The 27,602-nt window shown below is 47.5% G+C and overlaps 1 protein-coding gene across 1 annotated transcript in view; it reads right to left on the reverse strand.

Moving 5' to 3' along the window:
• Positions 1-27,602, reverse strand: part of fbxl17 (F-box and leucine-rich repeat protein 17) — a 188,815-nt gene that overhangs the window by 147,952 nt on the left and 13,261 nt on the right. The gene's annotated exons all lie outside the window — the stretch shown is intronic.

The raw sequence follows: 27,602 nt of genomic DNA on the forward strand, positions 1-27,602 counted from the left end.
GCGGCCTGTGTGACAGCCAAGGTTGAGAAAGCGGAGCGGCGCTGATGAAGAGAGGAGCGGGAAAGAGGGGGAGGAGGAGGACGGGAAGAAAAATGAGTGATTGAGACAGTAAAAGTGAGCGAGAGAGAAAATGAGCTTGAAGAACTCCGAGGGGGCTTTCTGTCCATTTCTGCATCATTCTGTCCTATTAGTACTACTCTTCCGGCTGTCCAAACACCACTGAAGCCTAATAAAGCCTGAACTCACAGTCTCACACACACAGAGCGAGAGAGAGAGAGAGCGAGAGAAACACGCACACAGTGATGGTGTGAGAAAACAGGAGGGGGCATTTCCACAGGGCTTTTAAAAATGACCTCCAAAAACTGTGGCCGCACGCTGCCAAGAGCCCAGAAACTTTAATGGAGCCCATTTGAGGGGTTTTCGGTGATTTGGCAAACCGCCTATTTGGCAACAGCACGTCCATTTTCCACCCATTTTGAGGGAGAAGCGGGCAAATAGGAGTTGAAGCAGCTCCGAATGGCTTGGTTGGCTCCGTTTGTGTGTTTGTGTGTGTGTGTGTGTGAAGATTAGAGTCCAAACAGCAACAGAGATGAAAGGAGGTGGAGGAGCTACGTCTGCTGGAATTCAGACGCAGGCCACGACCAGGGCTTCATACAAATACATAAATACAAGAGTTTAGGATGATTGAGGAAAAAAGCAGAGAAAGGGAGCATGAAAGAGAAAGTTTAAGAAGCTGCCATGGTAATCAGTGTTCTCACTCGCACCTCATAACCTTTATAATTGCCATATTAAATATTGAGACGACCTGCTATATACATGGCCATGGGCGACATTAAAGTTTAACACGGCTACAGGCTGCACAAACAGCACAGGAGCCAGGGAATAAAGTTTTAAAGGAGAGGAAGTGAGGGAGAGGGAGAGAGAGGGAGAGAGAGGGAGAGAGGGAGATGCTAACGGTGGGAAGAGACGCTCCGCCTTCGTACTGCGGGAACTTCAACTTCCAGTCAGGTGGAGGAAGCAAACAATGGAGGAGATGAGAGGAGAAAATAGGAGAGAGAGAGTGAGAGTGAGAGTGAGAGTGAGAGTGAGAGAGAGAGAGAGAGAGAGAGAGAGAGAGAGAGAGAGCGCTGCGGCGAGGTGGGATGATGGGACGGACGTCTCACTGGAGTAAGAGGGAGATTATATTTTTCCTTTTAAACATCAACCAAATTATAGACGTGAAAAAAAGAGAGAGAAGCGGCGCTGAAGCTAAAAGGAAGCGAGCCGGCAGATGAGATATTCACTTTATTCCCAATGCAAAACTCCATCCCCAAATCAATTACTGCCATGTGGATGGAAAAGAGCTTGAAGAGTGAGGGGGAGAGGAGAGGAGAGGGCGGAGGAGGACACCAGCGCATTTGTCATGAGACGCCTGCGACTATGCATATGTGTGCGTGTAGTTGAATATGAGCCGATACACACCAACAAATGAAAACAAAGAAAGTACGCCACGCAACTGTGCCACTTTCCTCAGATTATTCGCAATAATAGCTGCACTTTCTGTTCCCTGGCTTGTAACCTTGGCCTGCCAGATGTCTCGGGCACAATCAACACACACACTCGGAGACTTTGCCTCTTTATGTACGCTTCGCCGGGCTTTGTTCACCGCATTCATTGTTAACAACAGTTACAGGCGCATTGTGAAGCGCGGGATAGCATTAGCATTTTCCCTGTGACAATAGCGCCTACACAGCATGCATAGGTGATGAAGATTTGTTCCATCACAAGCATTAGACTGTATGTAAACACTCGTAGAAACACTTGGGGTGTGGCTGACGTTTGGTTTGAGAGTGTCGAGTTATCGGCCGACTAATGCTAATAATAATGAATCAGAGAAGAGAGGAGCAAGAAGCAGGAAGAATACAATAATAGCTGAATATACAGGATAATATATGGGATTGAGAATCACTGCCTCCATTATACAAGAGAGAAGAGAAGAGAAGAGAAGAGGAGATATGGAGCAGCAAGCTAGCAAACATGGCGGCCTATTGTGCTATTGCAGCTTTTCCGCAGCCTCCTCGCTTTTATGCAGCCGGTGTATCAAATGCGGCGAGCGCGCTGACACCGGGGCCCTGACCGCCGAGCAAACGCTGAGGAGGATTCACTTAATAAAGGGTCATTCCACAAAGAAACCAGAGGGTCGACACAAACATCAAACGTCATGAAAAGAAGAACAAAACGTGGAGCGCCGACACTTTCTGCAATAATAAATAAAGTGAATCTGCATGTGTGTGTGTGTGTGTGTGTGTGTGTGTGTGTGTGTGTGTGTGTGTGTGTGTGTGTGTGTGTGTGTGTGTGTGTGTGTGTGTCCATCACGAGGGCTGGAGCCGGTGGAGAGAGGAGTTAATGAGACGGTGGAGGAGCCGGGTCAGAGATGAGGACATTTCATTTAGCTCTCTGTCTGTGTTTTGTGAGGGAAACATAATATTTCCCTCTCTTGAAAATAAAAAGCTTCCTAACAAAAGCTAAATGATGTTTTTTTGCTTTTCTCTGGCAGAACGCCGGCCTCGCTGCCTCCGTCAATTACCTTGTCCAAATGGGTTTTCACTTCTAAGTACCGTCCATGCAAGATCCCTGCGAGTGAAACAAGCCTCAATCAATTAAAGCCATGTATAAAAAGGCTTCACACAGTAATGGCTGTTATCAGGGCGCGCACACACACACACGCACGCACACACACACACACACAAAGAATTCAACCGCGCGTGGGCAAAATAGTTTACAAAGCAGCATTACAGAGAATGAATATATGGACCATGTTTAGAGCTGGAAAATAATAAAGCAGAAGACCACGGCGTTACCATGGCGTTACCTTGACGTTAACATCCGAGTTAGTACAGAAATTATGTGGCTAATGGAGCTGGGAGGTATGTGTTTTATGGACGAAGGCGTGTATAGAATATTACAGTTTATTCCCAGCAATCCTTACAAAATACTGAAACATTTCTTTCTTTCTGTCTCCTGTCCATTTCTCTCAGTGCCGATACTTCAGGCGCCCCAGATATTTTTTCATATCAGCGCTGAAGTTGCCATTCAGCCTCACGTTTGACCTTTTCAGAGTCTTAAGTCTGGGTTCCCGTATAATTGGATTTGAGTTATGCCTCAGCAAACCACTTTGTTTAGTTAACTTCTCATATAGGCAACATGCCACATTTTTTATTTTGGGTATAACTTTAGATCAAGTGTGTATTAAAAGGCTACACACCTACAAAAAAAACAAAAAAAACAGCTACATGTTTGTTTTTTTGTTGAAATAAGTGGTGGCAAAAGAATAAAAACTATGTATGGATTTTTGCTTATAGTCATGACATCATAATAAGAATGTAAACATGAAGGGAATACAAAAGACGCAAAACTCTAAAAGAGCAGCAAAGCAGAATGACTTCATCCAACACACATGTAGAGGACAGAGTCTTTCCAACAATGGCAGAATGTAAACCCAATCAACAATAATCAAACAATCAAGCTGATCTTTTGAAATGGCATTTTCACTGTGTGCACTCAGGCGCCCCTGGCAACCGACGCGTAAAATAAATGTGTTTTTGATGTACAACATCAAGCGGCGTTCAAGAGGTCACTCTACACAAACGGCATCAAGTGTAAATGAGAGGGAGAGTGAGGCTTCAGTGTGATTCTGTTCCTGCTGGGGGGTGGGGGAGAGGAGAGAGAGAGAGAGAGAGAGAGAGAGAGAGAGAGAGAGAGAGAGAGAGAGAGAGAGAGAGAGAGAGAGAGAGAGAGAGAGAGCGCCAAACAACACTCAGCATCACCTGATCCATGGCAGCCAAAAAGATCAAAAAGGGCTTTCAGAAATTGTAAGATTTTTTTTTAAAGAATTTTTCAAAGCAACTATATTTATGCTCTCTCTAGATTCATTAAAAGCATTTTTCGCTGCCATCACAGGGGCAACACGCTAAAGAGGGACACACACACACACACACACACACACACACACACACACACACACACACACACACACACACACACACACACACACACACACACACACACACACACACACACTTTCTCTCATTCCTTCAGTATCAACCAAATATGCAGGCAAAACTACCAACATGTCATTTGGATATGCACATGAATGGACTCAAACCATCCATGTTGCCCTGGTTGTGCCTCTGAGTCTCTCCAAGAGGCTCAGACACGAGAACGCCAAACTCCGGACAGAGAAACACAACCAACCGTGTGCAGGAATTCCATCTGACTCTGACGGACCACAACTCAAGCTGCAATCCAGTCAAATAGTGCAAATGACTCCCAAAAAAATGTCAAGCAGCATAATTCCCTTCTAAGTGGACTAAATGGATTAATGAAGAGGAATATTATGGCCGAGGTGGATCAAAACCTCAATTGCAGGGAGCACGGGTAGTGAACAAAGCTTTTAAGAGCGCTGAAGAGTCTAAAGACGACGTGTTGTGGTGAACCAGGCGGGCTTCCGTACAGTGAGGTGCCAGAGTGGAGTAGGAAAGAGAATGAAGGCGGCAGACTCAGGTGTTATTCCCACACCTTAAAGGAATGCATGACCACATTATACTGCAGACTGTCTAGACATCTGGGTCTCTTCTTAAGACGTTCAGACTGGACACACACACACACACACACACAGTGGAGCACAAAGTCATGATGAAAGACAAAATGAATGTATGTGACAGAGGAAAAGGAGAGGCAGAAGACGTGGAAGGAAGGAAGGAAAGAAACAAAAGGAGCAAAGAAGGAACTAAAGTCTAAACTCTCCATTATCTTTTTTTTCTATTATCTTTCTGTCTTCTGCTTGTCAGTGCCGTCTTTCTCTTCCTTGTCAAACTGAACTAGTTTCCACAAACGCTATAGGCTCCGTCCCCCCCGTCATCATAAGTTAAACCACATGCGAGCGACACACCACAGCAAATGTTTAACATCTAATCGGGCCGGTGCGAGTCGTGGGAGCGGCCGTTTTCGACCGCTATTAAAATCTTCCTCCTCCCGCAAACAAGCGTCTATGCGGCCCTGGCGTATGTCACTGATTTAGTGAGGTCATGCGTGCTGGCGCTCTGCTGATGCACTTCCAGCCTGAGCCCCGTGTTGAGGGTTTAATTTCATTTTTACTGCATTGCTGGCCACAGACCTGGGTCCCACAGTATTAATGAACTTAGCCAATATAAAGGCAATCATGCCTGAGGAGCAATTACAAATCTAATTGAGCATCTAAACAGAATATTAAAATGGCGTTAAACCAGGCCTCTAATTTAGAAGACACTTAAAAAGTCAAATCCTCGCCCATAAAATAAACAGTATATTACCACAGGGGCTCTTCTGAAAATGGCCGTGATGAGCTGGATCGCTCTGCAACGCTTTTCAACATCATTGGGCTCCAAAGATGCAGTGACAACTTATGGCACAACAAAGACAGGGGGGGCGAGGGGGTTTCTTTCTCTCACTTAGCTGGCGGGGATGTTTGCTGATGCTCCAATTTAATGCTGAGACCAAACCTCGGAGGTAAAGCTGAAACCGAGAGGGGCGTGAGATTCCTAAGCTTCATCCCAGATAACAAGATGAAGGAACACGCGGTTAAAAGAAATTAAATAACATACGAGGATGGAATTCCACCAATAGCAGGTATAGCAGTGTGTTGATGCCTCTCAGCTATGTTGCCCCTCCCTCTCTTCCCCCCTCACACCGTGTGGACAACAGCTGCCATTGTGTGTATTCACAGTAGGTATGAAGTTCAAGCCAAATGCTACCATGGGCCAAAGACAATTAGCTTGCTTGGCTTGCAGTCGGCACCCGAAAAAAAACATTAATGAGTTCCTCAAAGTTTTCCAAACTAAGTTGCATTCTTGTGCCGTCTTCCTTTTGAATACTAAACAAGAGGAAACCTTTATTGTTTTGCGACAAAAGACCAAACTTCTATTGGAAAAAACGACAAAAACAAAACAAAAATGCCTGTCCTCTAACATGTGACACAGACACCTGGAGTCATATATTTTATTGTCGGTAAACAAAGAAAAGGTGAGAGATGAGACGGAGGAAAGAAAGCTGAGAGAATTCAAAGACCTTTTTGTGGCTTATTTCTCAGCGGTGCCAGTTGCGGCTGTCGGGGACAGCTTGGCTTCCTGTCTTAGGGCAACAGCGAGAAAGAAGAAGAGCAGAGGAGGAGGGAAAGGGAGAACAGAGGAGGCGAGGAGAGCGACACACAGCCACATCCCCTAAGAGAGCCCTGGGGGAAGGTTAGCCCTCCTGTCAGTCCCTCTCTCCTCTGCATCCTCCCCTCTTCTCTGCTTATCCTCATCGCAGAGCAGCAATTAGCCCACGGCCCCCCCGCTCGCCACCTCCGCCTGAACATCGCAGTCATGCGGGTCACTGGCAGTAATATTAGGAATCGTCAGTTAGAGAGCCCAATTAATTTGTTTCTAACGACGCCAACGACTCCCTCATGACTCCCGTGTGACCCTAAGAAGGCGGCTGGCCCAAAGGTGTGAAGGATTCTCAGGAGATACAGGAAACGCCGGTTAACTGCCTGAGACTCGGACCCAAAGTATGGACGAGAAACAGCCAGAAAAGCATCCAGACAGCCTGACAGTGTCCAACTCCTCCAATCCCTCCAAGCCCTCTTCACACAGCGATTGTCCCGGTGAGGTGAGGTGAGAAAGTGGGCGGGGTTTTAATTTCTCTCTCTTTTCGTTCCCCCCCTGTGTCCGTGCTCGGTGGGAGAAATGAAAGTGGAAGTGTTATTATTCTCTTTTATACGAGGTTACAAAAACGCACAAGGGACTCGGAACACTTTCCCCAGTTGAAAGTGTGTGCTGTTATCCCCATCTTCTATAATGAATTGTTTTGAGATTACGACGACTTACACACACACACACACAGACACACACCCCTCTCCTCTCTGCCACGTCGCCCCACCTTCCACTGTGGCCATTCAGACAGCGGCCTTATGTTTCAAAACAAACAACACCGAGTATAAACACAATATTTATTCCGAACAACACACAGAAATATAAGCTGAGGTTGAACATAAATGTGGCACGCAGCAGACGCCTGATCCAGCTGAGTTGAGGAGTGACACTAAGTAGGTTGCTGGGCTCTGCAGAGTGGAGCAGGCCTGAGGGTAAGCACTGATTTACCGCCTCTTGCAAAGAACAAATAAATCAACCATCACACTGAGCCAGACACAGACCTCAAGAGATGCCTCAATACCGCTGTTTATCGATCGCCCCGCGTGCGTTTGTGTGTGTGTGTGAGGGAGCGAGCGAGCGAGAAAGGAGCATTATTTATTTCGCCGTTTATTCATTTGTTGGCAAGAGGTACTTTATCTAGCCTGTGTCTGAAAAAGTTAATGCGCTTACTTTTAAATTAAAGACCCACTTAGGTAAGGTTGGAGGGCAAACAAGTGTGGTAGCAGAGGAAGAGAGGGAGGGAAGGAGGGAGGGAGGGAGGAGAGGGGAGGGCAGCTCGGTGGAGAAGGCCAGCAACCCCTGCTGACGAGAAGGATATTGAATTTCAATTAGCTCACACCTGCATTTACATACAGCCTACATGGCGATGCTTGGGTAAGCAATTTAACACTGCAATCCAAACAGCTGCTCTGCGTCATTTACATAAATTAATAAAGCAAATTAAAATTCCATTGAAGTTTTTTTTTTCCCTCTTTCCTCCGCATACTTATTCCCCCTCTCTTCTTTTACGAATGAGTGGAAATATCAGCGAGGGGTCGAGGCAACAAGTTGTCCGATCCAATTTGTGGATCCCAGGAGAAATTAGGGCTCCTCCTGTTTTGACTAAATGTAAACAGCAGGTAGCTGACAGTTCCACTCACCATGCTACTCCGCTTCTCTCCTTCCGTCAACGCCACGTCAGATTCATCCGACAGCGGCGAGCAATCAGGGTTTGTCTGCTCCCGAAAACAAGAACACGCAGGGCGACGCATCCAGGCCCTACAGGCGGCGGTACGGCCTACAGACGGCCTACGGAGGCCTCAAGCAGAAGGAGATTCAAGGCGTACGTCTCAAATAACAGCAAAACTACACCAGACAGCGTCCATTGAAGAGAAGTAGTGGCCTCAGCTACCACGTGGCCATAATTGGATGAGACCATGAGAGCCTCATTACCAGCATTTCCATGACATGCACTTTGGCTCCGTAAGATAAAAAAATTTGCTGGCAGAAGAAAACGAGTGTGGCAACTTTTTGGAGGTCAGTAACAAAACGGTCAAGTCTGCCAAGCCAAGATCGTCTGTGGCTCTGGTGTGTGCAGCCAGCTGGACCCACCGAGGGGAGAGCAAACAAGGCTGAAGGAGAAATAAAAGCGCAAACATGTCTTTAAGGGGGGGGAAACACCGCTTAGGCAATATGTGGTCAACGTTACATTTGGTCACACTCGACCCAAAAATATATACTTTTATTTTTCATCTAGGTTTGTCCACTTTGATTTAACTATGATAGCTTGGAAGTGTTAGTCTGTGACTGTGTGTGTGTGTGTATGTGTGTGTATGTGTGTGTGTGTGTGTGTGTGTGTGTGTGGATTTGTATGAATATGAAGTTTTAATGACACATCCGCTTTGCTTCTCATCACTGCAGCTCCCCTGCTGAGTCCCCAAACAACTCCACTAATGGCAAAAAACACTGTTTTTACCCAACTGGACATGTAAGACCTACATAACAGAAACAACACGCACAACAGCTTGAGTTTGCTTCACAATCACCACATACGCTGTCAGGTAAGATTCAAAAGTACACTCAGGACATTTATACTATTTATGAACTGGGCATTTTCATATTCTAGAAAAGTCCACACCTAAGATGAGTGGATACACAAATATGTGCAACACTATCCGTGATACACACCAGAGAGATTAGACACCTACACATAACACTCACACATTACACATATGAACACGCACACACATATTAGGCCCCTCAGCAAACAAACCACCTGCTTACAAACAAATATCACTCCTTCCTTTCCTGGTGTTCAGTCTTCTCACTCCCATGACAGGAAGCCGTGATTGAGCAACAAGTGACAGCCTCGTGTCTTATAAACAAGTCAGACTTGTGGCCAAGACACTTTAAGGGAAAGGTCTGTTTCTCATTGAACCTAAATGACTTTGACAAATCGCGATACAGCTGGTACAAAGCTTTACAGTTTAAAAAAAACACTAACACATGTAGTATGTGGCATGTGCCAAGCTGTGTGAGGAAGCCAGATGAGCAGGAGGGAGGGCAGAGGGGAGAGAGTGAGAAGGGTAGGGTGTTCAGCAAAGAGATTTCTGTGGAATTCCTTCAGACATCGCCTCCTGGTGGTGCTACCAGTTATATTGACTCGTACTGTGAGCGGTTGCAGAGCCGCTTCCAGGCCAAATCAGCATGTGCGCCCCACTGCCTCACCAACTCTCTCTGTCTAAGGAGAATACAGTTGGGAGCTTGTTACGCACAACTGTTTCAGCACCGTCTAATTTGTTCCTCCGTTCCCCATCTCTTACATCACTCTGCGTCCCTTCTTCATCCTCCCTTCCTCCCTCCCTCCCTCCTGAGCTCCCTCTCTTCCTCCGTCTATTAGAGGCATTACTGAACTGTGACTGAGTCATTTCAATAGCGCCTCAGGATGCAACACACAGCGCTTAATTAGCTTGTTAAAAAGGGAGGCAATCAGAGAAATTCATTTTCCCTCCCTCCATCCATCCCTCGCTCCCCCTCTCCCCCGGTGTAGCCAGGTGTGGGCCTGCCAGGTGGCACAGAGGTGGCGTGCTGAAATTGCAGGAGAAGGAGAGGTCATGTTATGGGTGGACACACCCACTCCAGGCATACGCTTGTCATCACACAAACTATGCTTCCTACATATTAACACACACGGGCACACACACACAAACACATACACACCCTACTCAATCACTAACTAGGCAGTCCAGTGGGGACAGCTCCATCCTTCAGAGGCCACGTTAACCACAGTCATTAGTCTTGCTTTGCTGCCTAATTGGTCTGGCGGAGGCTCAGGGCCCGTTGTCCATTCTGACTGAGTACTCAGCTCTGCTGCACGCTGGCACAGTGCAGCATGCAACGCTGCTCCACCAGAGTGCATTTAAGATTAATAGAATACACAAGTACACAACAGATTACGCAAGCGTATGCTGGAGAGTTGCATAGATTGCTTACCTGTTGTTTATTTGTAATTGTGCATTAGAGTCAACTTACAACCGACTATGATGAAGGGCAAATGGACTCATTTAGTCTGTTAGGCAAGAGTACAAAGTACCTCACCACAATGTACCGTTTGCTTTGATGTACATACAGCACTCTGGTACAGAGGGAGAGATTTATAAAACCTGCTTACGAATGCAAATAACATCAGATCAAACCAGTGTTGTAGTCACCTCACCTCACCGGGACAATCGCTGTGTGAAGTCATAGCCTACGGACTGCTGTAGTGTTGTACTGTTGTCTACATCTAGTTTACATTTCCCTCCATCGATTACAATGTGAGCTGGGAGAATTTACACATCGCCCCACATCTCCCCTTAGTTTACAAATGGTTTAGTTGTTCCAGACACTTCAATCAATGCCAAGGTGCTCAGAACCGGTTCAGACAGGTCGTGGAGGCCAAACACCTCCATAAGGCAGCAGAATCCTTCATCCAAACCTTTAGACAACGGCTACACAGGAGAGCCCTCAGTCAGAGAGCAGAGGTGAGACCCTGTGTCTGTCTGTGTGTCTTTGTTCCTGTAATCCCAATGTGATAAATCAGAAAATAGGAGAATTAGCACAAACTAGAGAGATGGGTTTCGTTTGTGTTTATTTAACCTTGATATGATTCTTAACAACAGCACACACTTTCAGTTTCAGTTCTCTGGTAGTGTACAATTGGAAAGAAAACAGAGAAGAACGTTGCCTTATCCAACATTCATGCAGGCCTCACGCTGCCAACTGCTGTGTGAAGCCTGCACGTTTCCTTCCAACTCTCTGGCTGGCTTGTTGAATGAAGCATACTGTACCCTTCACTCAATTGACTTTGTCTTTTCCCTTCATTTATCAGCTCCCGTGTAGCTGGAAATACGCCGCTCTCCCCGTAACAACATTTGCCAGATAAGCAACCGGCGGTTTGGCAAATATTTAAGTGAATATTGAGACGCTGATGTGTTCTAATGGGTGTAAGGTAACTGACATTTTTGAAAAATTCATTACATAATGCGCGGTGACATTTTCGGTACAATGAAAACAAAACAAAATCAAATGTAATGTTTACAGTGATGGATTACTCCGCTCATGCTATTTCAATTCGGAGCAACTCTGGGGAAAAAATGTTTTCACACTGTACAAAACTAAGTGGCAGCAAATGGTTTTGTCTAATAGCGGAATAATAATAGTTGATGTCCCTGATGAATGCGCAAGCAAGTGAGGAAAGTACACAGGAGAATGCCTTTCTGCACAGGCTACGCTATTATACGTAGATGGAGAAAAGAGACTGCTGGGAAGCGGCACATTAAAGAATCAGCTCCACTCTCGGGGCACAATGGCTGTCAGAGCAAATTTCAATATTCCAATTTCATACAAATGTCAAAAAACACAACTAATTCAAGCCCCAGTGCGCTTGTTTGAAAGTGCATCATTTCAGTTGTTTCCCCCTATTTTTATTTGCTTTTTAATACCACTGTGTTTCAGCGGCATCGTGGCAGGAGAGCAAGCAGCCTGACAGGGAAATTACTGCTCCTCTGAGGAACGTTTGGAAGATCTCTTGGATTCCTCTCAATGAAAAGGCCAGAATCAGTTTAACACCGAGTCAACTCTTCCGAGGAATTGAATAAGAGGAAAACCACCGGCTGCGAGCCCGTTTCAGATCACAATGTCTGACAATTACGCCACACTTGTACGGATATTACATTTGTCGCCAATAAATTCATGTATACAAATTGAATACATTTACCTTCTAGAGCCAGTTCTAGAACGTTCCAACTACAGAACACAGCGCCAAGCAGAAATTGGGTACAACACACCCCCAAACATCAACATACACAGTAGCCTACATTTCTTCACTTCCACCATTGTGCCATTATTGGCTCCCGCAGCATGTGAGCCAACTCTCAGAGATACTCCACTCATCTCTCATCTGGCACTACATATTAGGAGGTAGACTAAAGACCCTTAGAGACAAAGCCATCAGCTGTAAGTGGAGTCAAGTCTCTGTTGTAAGCACCACATTGATATTGCACTGGTAATTGGAACTCTAGATGTCACTACTTCATCCGTGGGACTTACATAAACAAGTGCAGAGAAGATATTCAATTTATCTTACCTTGTGCAGAAGCAGGACAGATCATTATACACACACACACACACAACAGTAAGTGTAGTGGTCTAACTATGCTCGTCTATTGGTGAAACAGATGAAGTGGAGCACATCCATGTTTTCTCCAAAAAGGATGGTAGTCGTTGTGCCAGGAGGGAGACGGGGGGAAAGAGGGAAAGGGAAAGAGCATTTGGAGAAACTAAGTCAGTTCTTACTGCTTCTCTAGCACTTTACTTTAAAATGAGATTCTTTTGATGCCGGGCAGAGACAGTTTCCAACATTGCTCAAAGGTCTAAAGAGCTCTCTTTCTTTTTGCCATCACTTCACATTTTCTCACATATCTAACATCCCTTCCCCATCACACTCTTCTTTTAACTTCTAATTCAGTGGAGCAAAATGGCTACACGTAGGACAGCCACTTAACTGTCAGTGTCATTGTGCCATTGAATATCAAGCTTTAAGTACCGCACAGCTTTCACACCGAGCGCTGGTTGAAAATGTGTTTTCAAGGAAATCTCGGACAAAGGTGAGGGCCAACAATGGTGTCTGAGGTTAGGGAAGGACAATGGTGCCAATGTGAATGCATGCGCCGGCAGATAATAGCATTGATATGCCCAGTCTGTACAGCTAAGGGTGAGTTTGCTCCGGATGTCTGAAGGTTGTCAGAGTCCAGTAAAAGCCCTGCACCGGCACGGCAGGGGGTCCAAATTGCTCGTTTGCAGCCGGTGGCGGGCTAAAGTCCTGTCTGTGGGCGGAAAGGTCAATCCTTTGATGTGTGTTAATGCTTGAGAAAATGTGTGTGTGTGTGTGTGTGTGTCAAGATGAGGAACCAAAGTAAAGAAATTATAGGTAAATAATTAAAATGTGCTTATTTAGTGCTCGCAATACAAACACTTTGAGACGGCGGGAACACAAATTGGTCTGAAAATGGCAGCTTAGCCTGCAGCAACCGAGTGGCTGCCGTCCCCCTGTGTATTTCGGGCACATTCACAATGCAAATTCTCATTTTCTCCTATTTAACAGCTCCCCGTTCCCTCTATTTGTTTTCTGCTGACCTTTACGATAAACTGTAAACTTTTAATAGGGCGGAAAATAGTACAACATAGTGGACATGGTAATTATGGCATTGTAATGACACACAGTAAACTATACAATCATTAGTCATATGTTGGGTTTTGTGCACCATTAGGTCCGCGGCTCAGAGGGTAATAATGTAGAAAGTACCCACACCGGATGCAGAGCAGATGAATGTCAGCTGTACAGAGCCGCACTCATCTACTCGGCCCTGGCGTTCACCTACAGGAGTGTGTCACATGCCGTAAACACACCATACAAGTTCAGTCCACAGGAGCAAAACGTACAACACGACTACTATCAGTGTCTGTTACTGAGAGACGGCATGAGAGAGCTAGAAAAGAGAGCGAGAAAGAAATAGAGGCCGAGACATACAGTACAGCAGACGCCTCGGTGAGAACATTGTGTGAGTTTGTCCTGCAGTGTGTTGTTAGAAAGCTACTGTAGGTGCAGAAAAGCAGGCGTTCAGCTGCGAGTCGCTCAGGTAGATGATGCAGCAGTTTCGGTGTGTGAGGGAATCAGAAACGCCGCCGGTTCTGGCCTGATGGTGACACCCATTAAACTAATCAGTCTAATGGCGTCCTTGTTTCCCTCCAAACACGCTCGCATTGGGACTGGGCTGCTGCTGATGCATTTGTTTGCTCCAATTTGCTCTGGTGAGTGAGTGGAAGTAGAAAAATGAGTAGAATGTGTTTTGTGGGGCTGGATGCCTGTTCCAGTCTGTGTTTGTGTTTGTACCCGGGCAGTTGTGCGATCCGCATTGGCCCTGAACACCAACATCATCCTACTGCAAGTATACTTACTCTGGGGCCAATTGTCTTCATTATGGGCACACAAAAGCTTATTCAGACTGGAACATGACAAAGGCCTGAACAAATAAGATTCCCTCACAGTGCACGCAAGTATTGTTGGCCCCATATAATGAGAGAGAAAGCTACTATAGCTGCTGGAATTCCACCATTTGTTTGTCATGGCCACTTGGAACAACAGTGTGATGGTTCTTTCATACACTTTCAGCAGTAGTTACACTATGCTGTTAGCCTTCAACCCCAATATCAGCTGGCAGAGCCGTGCCCGTTCACCACAGCTCCTGAGCCAGCGTTTCTCCAGCGCAATTTCATCAAAAAACTTTGCTCCTATTGTATAAACAGCAACGCTTTGCTGATCTGTACCTTTTGGAGATGGAAGTCCTTCCTCTGAGACCCCAGCCCCAGTCTGTCTGTCTGTCTGTCTGCCTTCCTGTCTTTCTCTCTCTCTCACAGACACACATTTTCACAACCCAAACAAAAGACAGCCCCCTGTCCATCCCTTCGGTCTGAATAAAGGGTCAAAGGGGTCAGAATTCCTGGGCCAGACTTCTCCCAGACGCTACGGTGCAGCTCAGTGTCACTCCGCCTCACACTGTGTCAGCATGAAGTGACAGAGCAAAACGAGAGCCCTGTCCCCACCCCCCCGCCTCCCCCCAACCTGCTTGCTCCATTTCCTTACAGTAATTCCCCATTGGTCCAACAGTCGTGGGACAGAGCATGGGACGGGGTGAAAAGGGGGGAACGGGGGGGGGGCGGCAGGATGACAATGGGAGTCCGAGGAATCAGGGAGAAGCGGCAGCCTCCTCTGATGAGAGACGTTCAGGGTCTCTTACTGTTGCCCTCGACTGCCCCTGGGCGGCAAAGATCAGTCAGGATGTAAGGTCGTGCACTCTGCTTGCCCCCGCTGACCAACACACACACACACACACACACACGGGAACGTAAAGGGACGACGTGTAGGTTCACATGCTCACAACAAACAAGACATACATTTACATTCATGCAGATTCAAATTTATGTTTGCAAATCCCCCGACAAATAGAGGGAAAAAAATCATAAAAGAATAATAAAGAATAAAAGCCAGATCACAAATAAAAGACTAATCCCTCCCCCGCCTTTGTCCGGGCTGACCCAGAGAGCTGTCAAAGAGCAGAAAGGCCATCAAACACGCCCACTGAGACAGCCGACACAGACCAGTAACCATGACCCCGGACCTCAGGACAACAAACTGGCAGAGGTGGGAGACGGGGGAGGAGGGGGGAGGGAGGGAGGGGCGGAGATAGAGAAGGTGAATCACACAGAAGGAGAGAAAGAAAAGTGGCTGTGACTCTTTTTTTTCCCATTTAAGGTCAGTCAGGAAGGACAGAGAGCAATGGAGGAGGAAGGCGTGACAACGAGTTGACTGCTGCAGAGATTAAATCAGCATCAAACACCGCCGCCAAGAGCACAGAACCCTCATTTCTACCTTCTTCCTTATAAAAATGATAGGACGAGGCAATCAAGGTAATGGAGAGACTAATAAAAGGCAACTGTGAGGGAGAGGAGATAAGTGTGTGTGTGTGTGTGTGTGTGTAGGACAGTAGGGAGTGAAGGCGGGAGCGTCACAGGGAGATAACATGGAGGCGATGTTGAGTGGAAGCAGCAGGAGGAGAACAGGGAGGCCGTGAGGTGAAAGTCGTGGCCCCGAGAGTTCACGGCGCATCTACGCCCAATACGCTCTGCTCTCGCTAAAGACAAGGAAAAATGAAAGGTAGGGACACGGCGGGGAGGGGAGGAGGAGGAGGAGGGGGAGGAGGAGGAACACAAACACAACAAGCAGATGTGTCGTCTGGCCTGCGCATAAACTAATCCTCCTCCCTCGCAACGCTTTCTTCCTTTTATCATCCCCAACAAAAGAGACCTGCGACTGCTTCAGGTCCAGACAACAGAGGTGAGTGGACAGTAGATCCAAGTCCCTATATGAGGAGGGAAGACTGAGACGGAAAGGAGGCGGGGGTGACTCAGGGAATAGGGGATTTGGGGGGGGCGGGTGGTTGTCCTGGGCGATTATGTGCCTACGTGCCAGGTCAGCCAGGGTCTTATGGCAGAGGAAACAGGGGACATGGGAGATGAGAGAGACGGGGAAGGTTGGGGGCTTTGGGAAGCTAGCCGGGCTCAGGGAACACAGGGAGGGAAGAAAAAACACACAGAATCAAACATTGGCTCTCACAGAGCTCAGACACACTCACTAACAGGCTTAGCACTGTGTCTGAGCCGGACACAGAGGGAGGTAGGCACGAGGAAAGACAAGAGGAGGGAGAGAGAGAGAGGGAGGGAGGGAAGGAGGGAGGGAGGGACAGACAGACAGGAGAAGAAAGGAACAGAGAGCATCTCAAAAAGGCGCAGATGAAAAGAAGGATTCAAACTTCAATCCTCCGTCTTGTTGTTGTTGTTGTTGTTGTTTCCGAAGCTGCTTTGCTACACAAATAGAACATCTACACACATGTGGGATCTATATTCAAGCAATGGAAAGAGGGGAAACTCTGGTATTAAACCATGCTGGTCAGGTCGGCTGTACGGTCAACCAAAATGAGAAGTCAGAGCTCAAACCTTCAGACTGTATCATTTAGACCAGCGGCTTCTGCTTCGACCACACTGCGTATTTCACATCTCATCTAGATGACGTGTGCTCACTCCATCCAGCTGTGGTCCCTCTCTGGTCTTAAACGGACCTGAGTAACAAATCAGATGAATCCAGTGTGCTAAAGAACCAGGATTGAGAAGCACTGAGTTATTAAAATCTAGGCTGGTGTGTTTTTCCAATAATTTCTAGAAACACTGGCAGAGTGGATCTTTGCTGACTGTGGCCCAGTTTCCAATGAGTGATATTAGAATACAAACTCAATTTCAGGAGCTAATTTTCTCAGTGTGAAGGTTTTCCACAGAGGAGCAAGGCTTTTATTGTGAAATAGTCACAGAAGCAGGACGTCTTGTACGTTTTTTGCAATTAGAATACGTTAGTAAGGTTTGAATGAAGGTTAGCTTGGATCTAAATTCATATTTGGAAAATTACCACCTGGAGGTCAGTGGCTCAATTTGAGGTGGTTGTGGTGAAAGGCTGTCGGTTCTGAGACACAAGTTAAAACATAACACTGCCAAGAGAAAGGGAGAATATCTCTAACCTTGATGGTGTGTATGACTCGTCTAACAGGAGAAGGATGTGTGAGAACGTTCACACTGAGAAACAACGGCAGATGAGATCAGGGACGGCCCTTTGTGTTCTCACTGTCAAACACACCTCGCAGGAATAATAGATCATTAATTATGTAAAGTATTTCACTAATCTGAATTAGGAACACGGCGTTGGAAACACAAACGGACCAAAAATATATTCACATCCAGTTCTAGTCTTGATTCTGTGCGCCGCCTTAATCCGCGTTTCCTGGACAGCATCAAAAAATCCAACAGCAAACCAAGCAAACCATCTTTCCCTCTCACTGAACAATCACAACACTAAAAATAGTCCTGATTGGTCCCTGCGAGGAGAGCCAGGTAAAACCCCTTTCCTCGGGCCAGCTCGCCCCAGAACCCCTTGGCAGGATTAGGCTGCGACCTCTAGAAAGGCAGCAGATGAGCAGGGATGGACACACACCAAGCTGGAAAGCCACGGGAGTCCTGGGCTACAGAACATCTAAGACTTGAAAGAGAGACCACAGCACACGGCAACGTATCTCTGTGTGTGTATGTGTGTGTGTGTGTATGTGTGTGTGTGTGTGTGTGTGTGTGTGTGTGTAGGTGTCCAATTACTGAGCTGAATTTTCCTTTGGCACACATGCCACCTGTTTCATGTACTGTATAGAATTTAAGATTTTTTTATTGGTTTTTAGAACAAACAAAAAAAAGCTCAAACAAAGAAAAATAAAAAAGACGAGTGTAACCAGTATTATTCTGTCCCGTTGTAATCCAGCATTTGTCAACACAGAGACATTGTGGCGTGGGTACAGATCCTTGTCCTTGTGTTGCATCATGATGTGTGTGTGTCTGTGTGTGCATGTAAACTCAGCACCGTGTGTAAAGGTACAACAGTCCAACTGTTCAAAAAAAAAAAAGGCAGCAGCTTGCTTCCCTTTGGAAAAATAAAGTCGGGGCCACCGCCAGATTTCATCAGGGACTAAAGAAGAAGCGTTCGTCTGTTGTTAGAGGAAAACTTTGATCAAAGTTATTTCTCCTCATCCATCTCTGACTCTCCTGGCCAGTCATAAATCATCTTCAGTGTGCCAACTGTCAGGCTCAGTCCCATAGCCGTGAAGAGCTAATTCACCGGCATAACACTCTCAGGATGGATCTGCTCTGCTGCCTATGCATGGAAGGGGAGAGAAAAAAAGACTACATCGGCTTTTTTTCCGCTGTTTTTCTCTAAATAATCTAACACGACCTTGATAAGTATTATACTAATAAGTGTTTATGAAAGACTTTGTACCTTCTGTCCAACCTCAGAGATAGAAACCAATTATAAAGCCTTACATTTAGTTACACAAAGGGGAGAGTATCTTTTATCTCTCCTCCCTTTCTAAATTGGCATGCGAGCGCACAACGAGAGCCCGGTTGAAGTCTCCTTGACGTGAATGAGACAAACCTTTTTAGCCTCAAACTCCCCGGTGGACTACAGTCATAAAATTATTTGCTTGGCTGCGCTGAGTTCTGCACCCGACGTATCTGCAATGCTAATAAACTCCACCGGCGCTGGCAGGTAATAGCATGCTACTGTAACTTTTCTACCTCGGCTCAGCACAGCTCAATCAGCCCCCGCCAGAGGCCTCTCCTCTACGAGTCCCCGCGGCTCGGAATCAGCAACTTTCAATCTCGGTGTGTTAGCACGCAAGAAAGACGCAACTGTACGTTTGGGATGGGTGATGAGACGAGCAGACAGCACAGCGTGAGAGCGGGAGCGAGGCAGAGACTCATACGCACACACACACGCACACACACACGCCGACGCCGCCGCCGCCGCGCGTACGAACACACACACGCTCTGTCTAATATCAGCTCGGTCCCCGGCTCCCTTTAAGAGACCTGAGAGGCGGAGAGGGGGAAATAAATACTCTTCTTTATTACGGAGAGAGAGACAGAGAAGAGAGAGGAGAGGAGGATGAAAAAGTGAAGCCGGGAGGCGGGATGAGACTCTACATACACACATACACACATCTACACGTACACACGGCCATGACTGGCTCCACCTGATCTTGCTGAATCCCATATAGTGGTGGAAAACTCTTCAATTCCCCCAGTCAGCAACCCTCCTCACCCCTGTCCTCCCATATATTGTCAGCTGACATAGTAGAAAGAGAGCCTCCACACACACACACACACGTATACACACACACTACACAGTATAAATCATCGGATCATACCTCACGATATCAGACAAAGAGCGACTCCATCTGCATCTCCAACCACGACAGCTGGCAGAGTGTAAATGAGCAAGGCAGACAGGAGCCGGAGAAATCGACACAGTTTGACTCCCGAGGTAGGAAGGTTTACTGTGGAATTATGGATGTGTGCACTGTGGCTGGGCTCTGACTGAAGGATCAATTATGCAGACAAAAGCAATTACGCAATTACCAATTGGACAATGTGAACAAAAGGGGGAAGTTTGTGTGTTAAAGCGGTGTGTGAGAGCTCACGGTGGTAAAGTTCTCCCATCTGCTGGTGGAACGTCCAGCCTGGTTGTGCGTTCCGCCGAACACATCCGGCTGTGTTTGGGCGAACGGGGAGTCGGTTACAGGAGCGGCGGGTAGAGGTCGGTCAGGGTGCACTGGGGAGCGGAGGGGCGGGGGAGGCGTGTGTGTGTGTGTGAGAGGGACGGGATGAATCCAGGGTTCCTTTGAATGAATTATGGCCTCAACAGCAGCAGGTGCAAAGAAGCAGCTGGAGACGGCGTGTAGCGCAGAGGTAGCATGTGTGTGTATGGGGCACAGCGGCGATGCAACGCAGTGACAATGACTTGCAAGACAGGATTATACAACTATTTCTGTGATTTTTGCTATCAAAAGCTCTGATTTTGCTCCGGCGAACTCCTGAAATTTGATAAATAGATCCAACACATCCACACGGCAAACAAAATGTACGGACTAACCTTTATTCTCTTTCCAGTCTCTGACACATCAACAACATTCATTCATCCCATTCTATTTCCTAACCACTTCATCCAAACGCTGAATTTAAAGACCATCCATCAAGTCAGCTTCTAATGAGTAATGGCCGACCCAGGCGGAGTCATGTATCCTCATTAAAACCTCCGCTTTGTAAGTAGAAATGACACCTTAATAGCACGCCCAGACATCGCCACTAACAAGACCTAAAGAGATCATCTGTCTCCTCTACGTTCCTCCGGTTCGTTCTCTCTCTATCCCGTGATTCCTTTAAGAATCGCTCCATCCCTCTTCACGACTTCACCATCCTCCACCCTCAGGATGCTCACCGAAATTATCTTAGGGTTATGAAACGGTGGAGAGTGGATAAGGCCTCCCTGACAGAGCGTCCGACAGAGCGTCCCTCAGTCCACTTAGGCCCTCTACAAGACAACATGGACGTCCCCTGGCACATTCCTACAGGGCCGCACAGAGAGGAGAGGAGGAAGAAATCTGAGTGTAAATATAGGCTGTGAGCATCTCTCTCTCTCTCTCTCTCTCTCTGTGTGTGAGAGTGTGTGTGTCTGTGTGTGTGTCTCCAGCTGTAGAAATCCCACACTATTCTGGCACGGCTCCAGCAGACATGGGAACACCACAATGGATTACTCATGGAAGAGAGGGATTTACAGCGGAGGAGAGAGGGATCAATGGAGGGAGGGACGGTAAAAACAGAAAGGTAAAGCGGCGAGCGAGAGAGAGAGAGCGAGGGAGCGATCGTCCTGTGTGCGAGAGAGGCGGCACGGCTCCATATCAGGGACCAGATAATCTGAGTCGGTTCGATACTGGAAGATTTGGGATCAGGAACTACTCACAACTGAGAGGAAACAGTAAGTTAGAGTCAAGTTCTTTGTTTTGGAGCAGAAAACCTTCAGTTGACTTCAGTCCTGCAGTCAAACGCAGCACCTTTGATCATGTAGGAGGAAGTATGCTGAGATGTTACACCTGTCACTTCTCAGATCAGAATCTCAGCATGTTTGCATTAGTATGTAAATACAGACACCCACACACACACACACACACACACACACACACACACACAGAGCGTATACACCGCTCACTGTCGCCACAGGCTCAGCTGCTCCACCACGTCTCACCTCACTGACCTTCACCTGTCACGCATGTTTTATACTTCCTGACACCACAGCCCATCTGCCCAGATTCAGCTTTAGCTGTCAATCAACCCCAAGGCCGCATCCTCTTATTCAAATCCGACAACAGCCAGGGAGCGTGGAGCCGTTTGACGCAGCAACCGACGCCATATAGCGATCTGCCATTTTACACAACATTTTCCCTTAAGAACATCAAACTTTAAAAGCCATCAAAGCAATAAACTTCTTCATTAAAATCATAAAACAACTGCACTTTGCACATAAAGTGTTGGTTTATTCCTTTTCCGCTTGCGTGCCAGCACTCATCTACACAAGAACACCAAAATAATGACTTTTAATATTTAATGTGACGATCCAGCGGAGACAAATTGAGGGTTAGATGTGATGTCATCAAAAGAGAAGACAAGTGAAGACGTATGACACTATGAGGAAGCTGTATATACCGCACCCTGCTTACATTTATGGTCAGAATTGGAGAGTAACGTTGTGATATGAGCCTTTATGGTGCATTTTTCAAGCCGATTGTGACTAATAAAGGGGAAATACGGGTTTGATCTAGTATGGATCGTTTTCTAAAAGAGACCCGTGGGATAATTATGTTCCAGACCCCATGCTGCCCCTGGTGGACACAGCAATGAATCCTCTCTAGATTAACAAAGTACACAGGTGAGTGGACGGGCGTGACACAGCGAGCACCTTCCTTCCCGAGCCCCGAGGGGGAAGCGAGAAAATAAAAAAAAAACACGAGGAAAAGGTCAGGAGAAAATGAAATGTGAGCCCTGGGTGAGGACGGAAAAAGCATCGCACACACCGCCGCAACCAGGCCGGGATGGAAAGCAGCGGATGCCTGACGCGCCTCCGAGGGGCCGACGGGAGATAAGTATGCGAGCCAGCGCGTGAGGCGTAGGGAACGCTGGAGGATGCATCTATAAGGAGTCTAAACCCGGCCTCTGCTTCAATATGGATGATGGTGGGAAATGCGGGAATCGTATGAGAGCTTGAGTTCTCTAACAGCTGTGTAACGATTGAAGGTCTGAAGGGAGGAGTCATAGGTGGCTCGTTTTGCGTGGGCAGGTTTGATTAGGTCGGAATGTTTTTCTATCGCAGGTGCATCTCAGCTCTGTGTGCAGATTTCCTGTCAAGATTCTTCACGTTTCTCCTCTCCAACCACTGTCTGGGAAAAGTGGAGCAAATGGTAAGAGCTCCATCATTCATGCTCTCTCCCTCTCACACACACACACACACACACGCTGACGCACAGCCCGTCCCACATCCTTCCCTGCAGGTAGTGTGAGATGGGCCGTGGGGCCACGGGATTCAGCCCCCTGCATCTCAATGACAACCGCACATCCACGAGGATTTATCTAAATGCAAATCAGCTGCTTTCACTCAACAATACACACATCATTTACTTTTCATGCCTGAAAATACACGATGCAGAGCAGCAGGCAGACAGACAGACAGACAGACAGACGGACGGACAGCCAGTCAGTCAGCGGGGCAGCCCTCCAGCTCTGCCTTTCCCTTTTCGTCTGTGCCCTCTGGAGCGTCCTCACTTTGACCAAATTCACATTTAATTGAGAACTAATTTAGCGAAGCACAGATTTCGCTATTGGATGTTTTCTGCAGACAGGAGAGGAGGTGAGGCCTGAACGGGGGAGGGGAGGAAGAGGAAGTAGAGAGGGAGATAGGGATTTAGAGCAGCAGGTGACAATGAAATCAGCTTTTTGTGTCAGTCTGGCTCTCAGAGGAGGGAAACACTTTGAATGGAGGGAGGGGGCAAAGAGGGAAAAAGAGAGAAATGCACATATTTGATGCGACTCCAAAGCTGGGAAATAACATTTGAAGGGAAGCGTTTGAAAGCTAAGGCTCCGGTCATATCTCCCCCAGATTGAAGAAGAAGAAGAAGAGTTTTGACTGCAGAGGTGGAGCAAAAATCAAACTTGTCTTCTCCTCCTCGCTGACCCGTTCCATCACGGACAGAGATAGGGTTGACCCTGAGCCGTGTGCAGTGTGTGTGTGTCCGGGGCGGTGGCGAGGGCCCTGACCTGTGATATAGAGCGTGTTTGTAAAGTGATCTATGCTTTAAAAGGTTACGTCGGGTCTCGGAGACGGAAGAAAGCAGCCTGATGCTTCTTCCCCCCGCTTCTACATAGATGTTAATTAGCCGGGCTAAGTGCAGCATTAATCGATCTCTTGTCTCGACGCTATATCTCATAACGGTGTTGCACTCTGGCACCACCGGGAGAAGAACTCACACTTTTCCCCTGCGCTGGTGAAATACCGGTGCTGAGAGTAATGGCTGCCTCTCCTGATTGACAGGAGTGGGTGGCAAACAAGTGGCGAGAGTGAGAGCGGGAGGAAAGCGGGGCTGATTTGCAGGCGGCGGCTCGACGTCGTATCGTCAGAATTCAATATCAAACTAATTACGTGACGGTCTGGACGAGTGGAGAGTCACGTCTGTCACGTGCTTCAACCGATAAATGAAAAGGATATCGGTCAAAGAAAACGCTACAGGTGCGTTTGCCGGATCGGAAGATGAGACGGGGAAACCGAAGAGCGCAATCTGACGAGACTGATGAGGAGGAACACTGAATGATATTAAAGACGATGGCGGTGAGATGAAAGGGAACGTGACAGGAGATATCCTTGTTTTGGACAGAAGACGTTTTCCCCGACGGCACGATGAAAACATGGCAGGAGATAATGAAATAACACTCGGCTTGTTTTGTCAGGACTCTAGATCGCAAACACATAAGTGATGCGGAGATTAAGAAATGTTGTTGCAATTAGGAGACGAGAGAAAGAGCGAGACGACTCCCGCTGACAGGCTCGCAGCCGGAGGAATCTCATTTAGCTGCTCAGGTGGCGGCAAAGCTTCGAGCTGGAGCGGCTGAGTAAAGGTCACGGGAGGAAGTCATCCTCTCAGGTAAAAAGCTGGGGAGGGGCGGGGCTTCAGACTGAGGTGGGTGTGGCTTAAGCAGCGTTTCCGTACGCCATTTTCCTGCTCACATATGGGGAAACGAACACAGAATCTGATACTCCGGCCGCATTCCTGTTAGGAAGTGAAAGGCACATGTGTGGGATTCCTGCCACTGGAATTTCCTCTCCCCGTTCCGACTCACACATCATAAAAAACGTGTGAAGTGAAATCGAATGGGTTTCTTCTTCTTTCTCCACACATGAATGGCAGAGCGGCGATCACTGCACACCTCCGACCTGAGACCAATGCTGGAATCCTTCCTCTTCAACTTTGAATAGAATTAAGTCTGGCCTGGACTCACAACACTCAGCCTCACTGGATCCTAACAGCACTGAAGCACAGGGGAAGGAAGGAAATAAGCAGGTTTCCTTCCCAACGGTGCTTCATATCTGTTTATCCTCCACAATAAAGCAGAACTACAGCAACCAATACAATGTTTGGAACCAGGGCCGTCAGAATAAAAGCACCGAGCGCCCAGGAAATCACCTTGCCTGGGTCTTAAAAACATGTTTCTGGGAATGAAAGGAAGGGATCGCTCCTCCAGAGGGTTTCACCTCCTTGCACCCACCCCCCCTCTCTTCCTTGAAAGGATCGACAGGCTGCAGAGAGGCAGAGGGTAACAGACAGACAGACAGACAGACAGTGATGGGTTGACAGAGAGAGGAGGAAATAATGAGAGGAAGGACGGGAAGGGGATGGGGTGGAAAGATCATAAAGGCGGGAGACGGACGGACGGACGGAAGGAGGGACAAACACCAAGGGGAGAGCAGGAGGGAAGATGAAGAGAGCGAGGGAGGAGGAGGAGGAGGAGGAGGAACGGAGGACAGCACCAAAAAGACAAACGGCGGCGATGAGGAGATCCCGGGTACCGCCTGACCTTGTTAACCCCGGCAGCTCGTTAGCGTCTCGTTACCGCAGCATTCTCCGGGCCCGTCCTCCGTCACGCCTTCATTAAGCCCATCGACCCACTGCGCTTATTAAACACATTCATTACCCCGAGTATTGAACCGCCGCTGCTATCACAGGGCCCAAATACATCAGGGGGGAGGGAGGGAGGGAGGGAGGAGGGGGGAGTGAGGACGCCCCGCACACACACACACGCCCAGCACAATCTCGTTGGCGACACCTATAAGCATTCATACATACACACACACACACACACCTTTCTGCCTCTTATCAATCATCAGTAATTAAGTCAGTGATTAGAGCAGCTTCAGCCTCTCAATCAGGCCGAGACAGCACAGAGACAGCAGGAGGAGAGAGAGAGAGAGAGAGAGAGAGAGGAGGGGAGAGGGCTCGCTTGAGGGTGAGGGTGGGGGGAGAGAGAGTGATGGGATGAGTAGCAAAGGGATGAGGGTGGAAAGAGGATGAAGAGTTCAAAATGAGCCAAAGCGGCAGGCAGGTAGACTTTGGCTCCCGGTGCTCCCGGTGCTCCCTCTCTCTCTCTCTCTCTCTCTCCCTCTCTCTCACTGGCTTCACACCTTTGTGGCATGATTTCCTCCAATCTGCCGTCGTCCCCACAGGGGGGCTATTCATCACAAGTATACAAACGAGTCCACCGGGCGGCCCGGAGCCTCCACGCTGGCTCTGGGCTCCCACTTTAAATGATGACATCATTTCTGCCCTTTCCTCAAACAAAAGGAAAACTCATCATGGGTGAGAGTGAGAGAGAGAGAGAGCGGGGGCAGAGAAAAGTGCGCGCAGAGATTAAGAAGAGAGTAAAGGAGTGTGTGAGGTGTCATAGAGGGCCATGAATCATAGTGACACGCCTGGCTGAGAGTCAGAGCCCCGCCGCTGCTGCTGTCTGGAGCCGGATAACACGGAGGCCCTCTGAAGCCACGGCCAGGTCAGAAACACACAGAGGCACGGGAGAATTAAAACGGGCGCCAAAATGATTTCACCTAAATTGATATCCAAAAAGGTGCCGGCTGTTAGGCGGTGGAAGCCTTTCCAAGTTTCCTGCAATGAGCCTGGATGAAGAACTCTCACTGCTGCTGCTGCTGCTGCTGCGGCTACAGGGAGGAACAAATACCAAAATATCCTCTACACAAGAACAACTTCTACCCCAAAAAAACTGTATTTTAAGTAGCAGAAGAGTAGTTAGTATAAAAGTCAACCAGGGAAGGAAAACAGGAAACTACAGCTCGTTGCTTCTCTGACACAAATCCTCCAGCATTCCTCTGTTGTGCTGATCTGAAACAGTACGGTTGGATCCCGTGGAAGTCTGCAGAACTGCAAAACTTGAGGTAGTAGGAAAGTTGGAGTCGATTTAAAAATGCAATCACGTGTGTGTGTGTGTGCAACTTCTGATGCAAAGCTTCAAGCTGTTGACACCGATACTAAACGGTGAGGTCAAATACATCTTCAAAGAGAAATCACTGACTTTAAAATGAAGAGGAATACAAAAGTGAAAGAACAGAAGATAAGAGAGCAAACACAGTAAGGAGAGATGTGATTCATTAGAGTCTTCCTCCTCACTGGCTGCTGGAGTTCTTCGCCTGGAGGCCGGATACATTTTGCACAAGATGTCTGCACAAAGGCCGGCACAATATTAAAAATAGGGGAGAAATTAAGTTTTAAAGTAATAAGCCGGCGCCCGTCACATCTCTCAGGCTCGACTAGAGGGAAACCACGGCAACACCAAGGGCCGGAGGAAGTGACACACACATTAACATTCTTGGGTTGTTTTCCACCCCAATACGCCGCGAGCTGCAGGGGGGAAGCTTGATAAAACACACACACACACACACACACACACACACACACACAGTCGGGTCCACACACACACACACACACACTCACACACACACACACACACACACACACACACACACACACACACACACACACACACACACACACACACACACACACACACACACACACACACACACACACACACACACACACACACACACACACACACACACACACACACACACACACACACACACACACACACACACACACACACACACACACACACACTCTACTACACCTCACTGTCACTTAAACTGCACTAAACCTTCATCATTAATTATGAAGGAAAACACACATGAGCCGTTCAGGGACTTAAAATGATCAAACATTTTAATAATTCATTCTTATAAACCTGATTAACCTTTAGGAGAAATCAAAACAACAGTGC

This window comes from Genypterus blacodes, unplaced genomic scaffold (assembly GCF_046128005.1).
Source record: "Genypterus blacodes isolate CSIRO-AG114 ecotype Tasmania unplaced genomic scaffold, CSIRO-AGI_Gbla_v1 ptg000045l_1, whole genome shotgun sequence".
In the NCBI taxonomy this organism is placed as follows: Eukaryota; Metazoa; Chordata; class Actinopteri; order Ophidiiformes; family Ophidiidae; genus Genypterus; species Genypterus blacodes.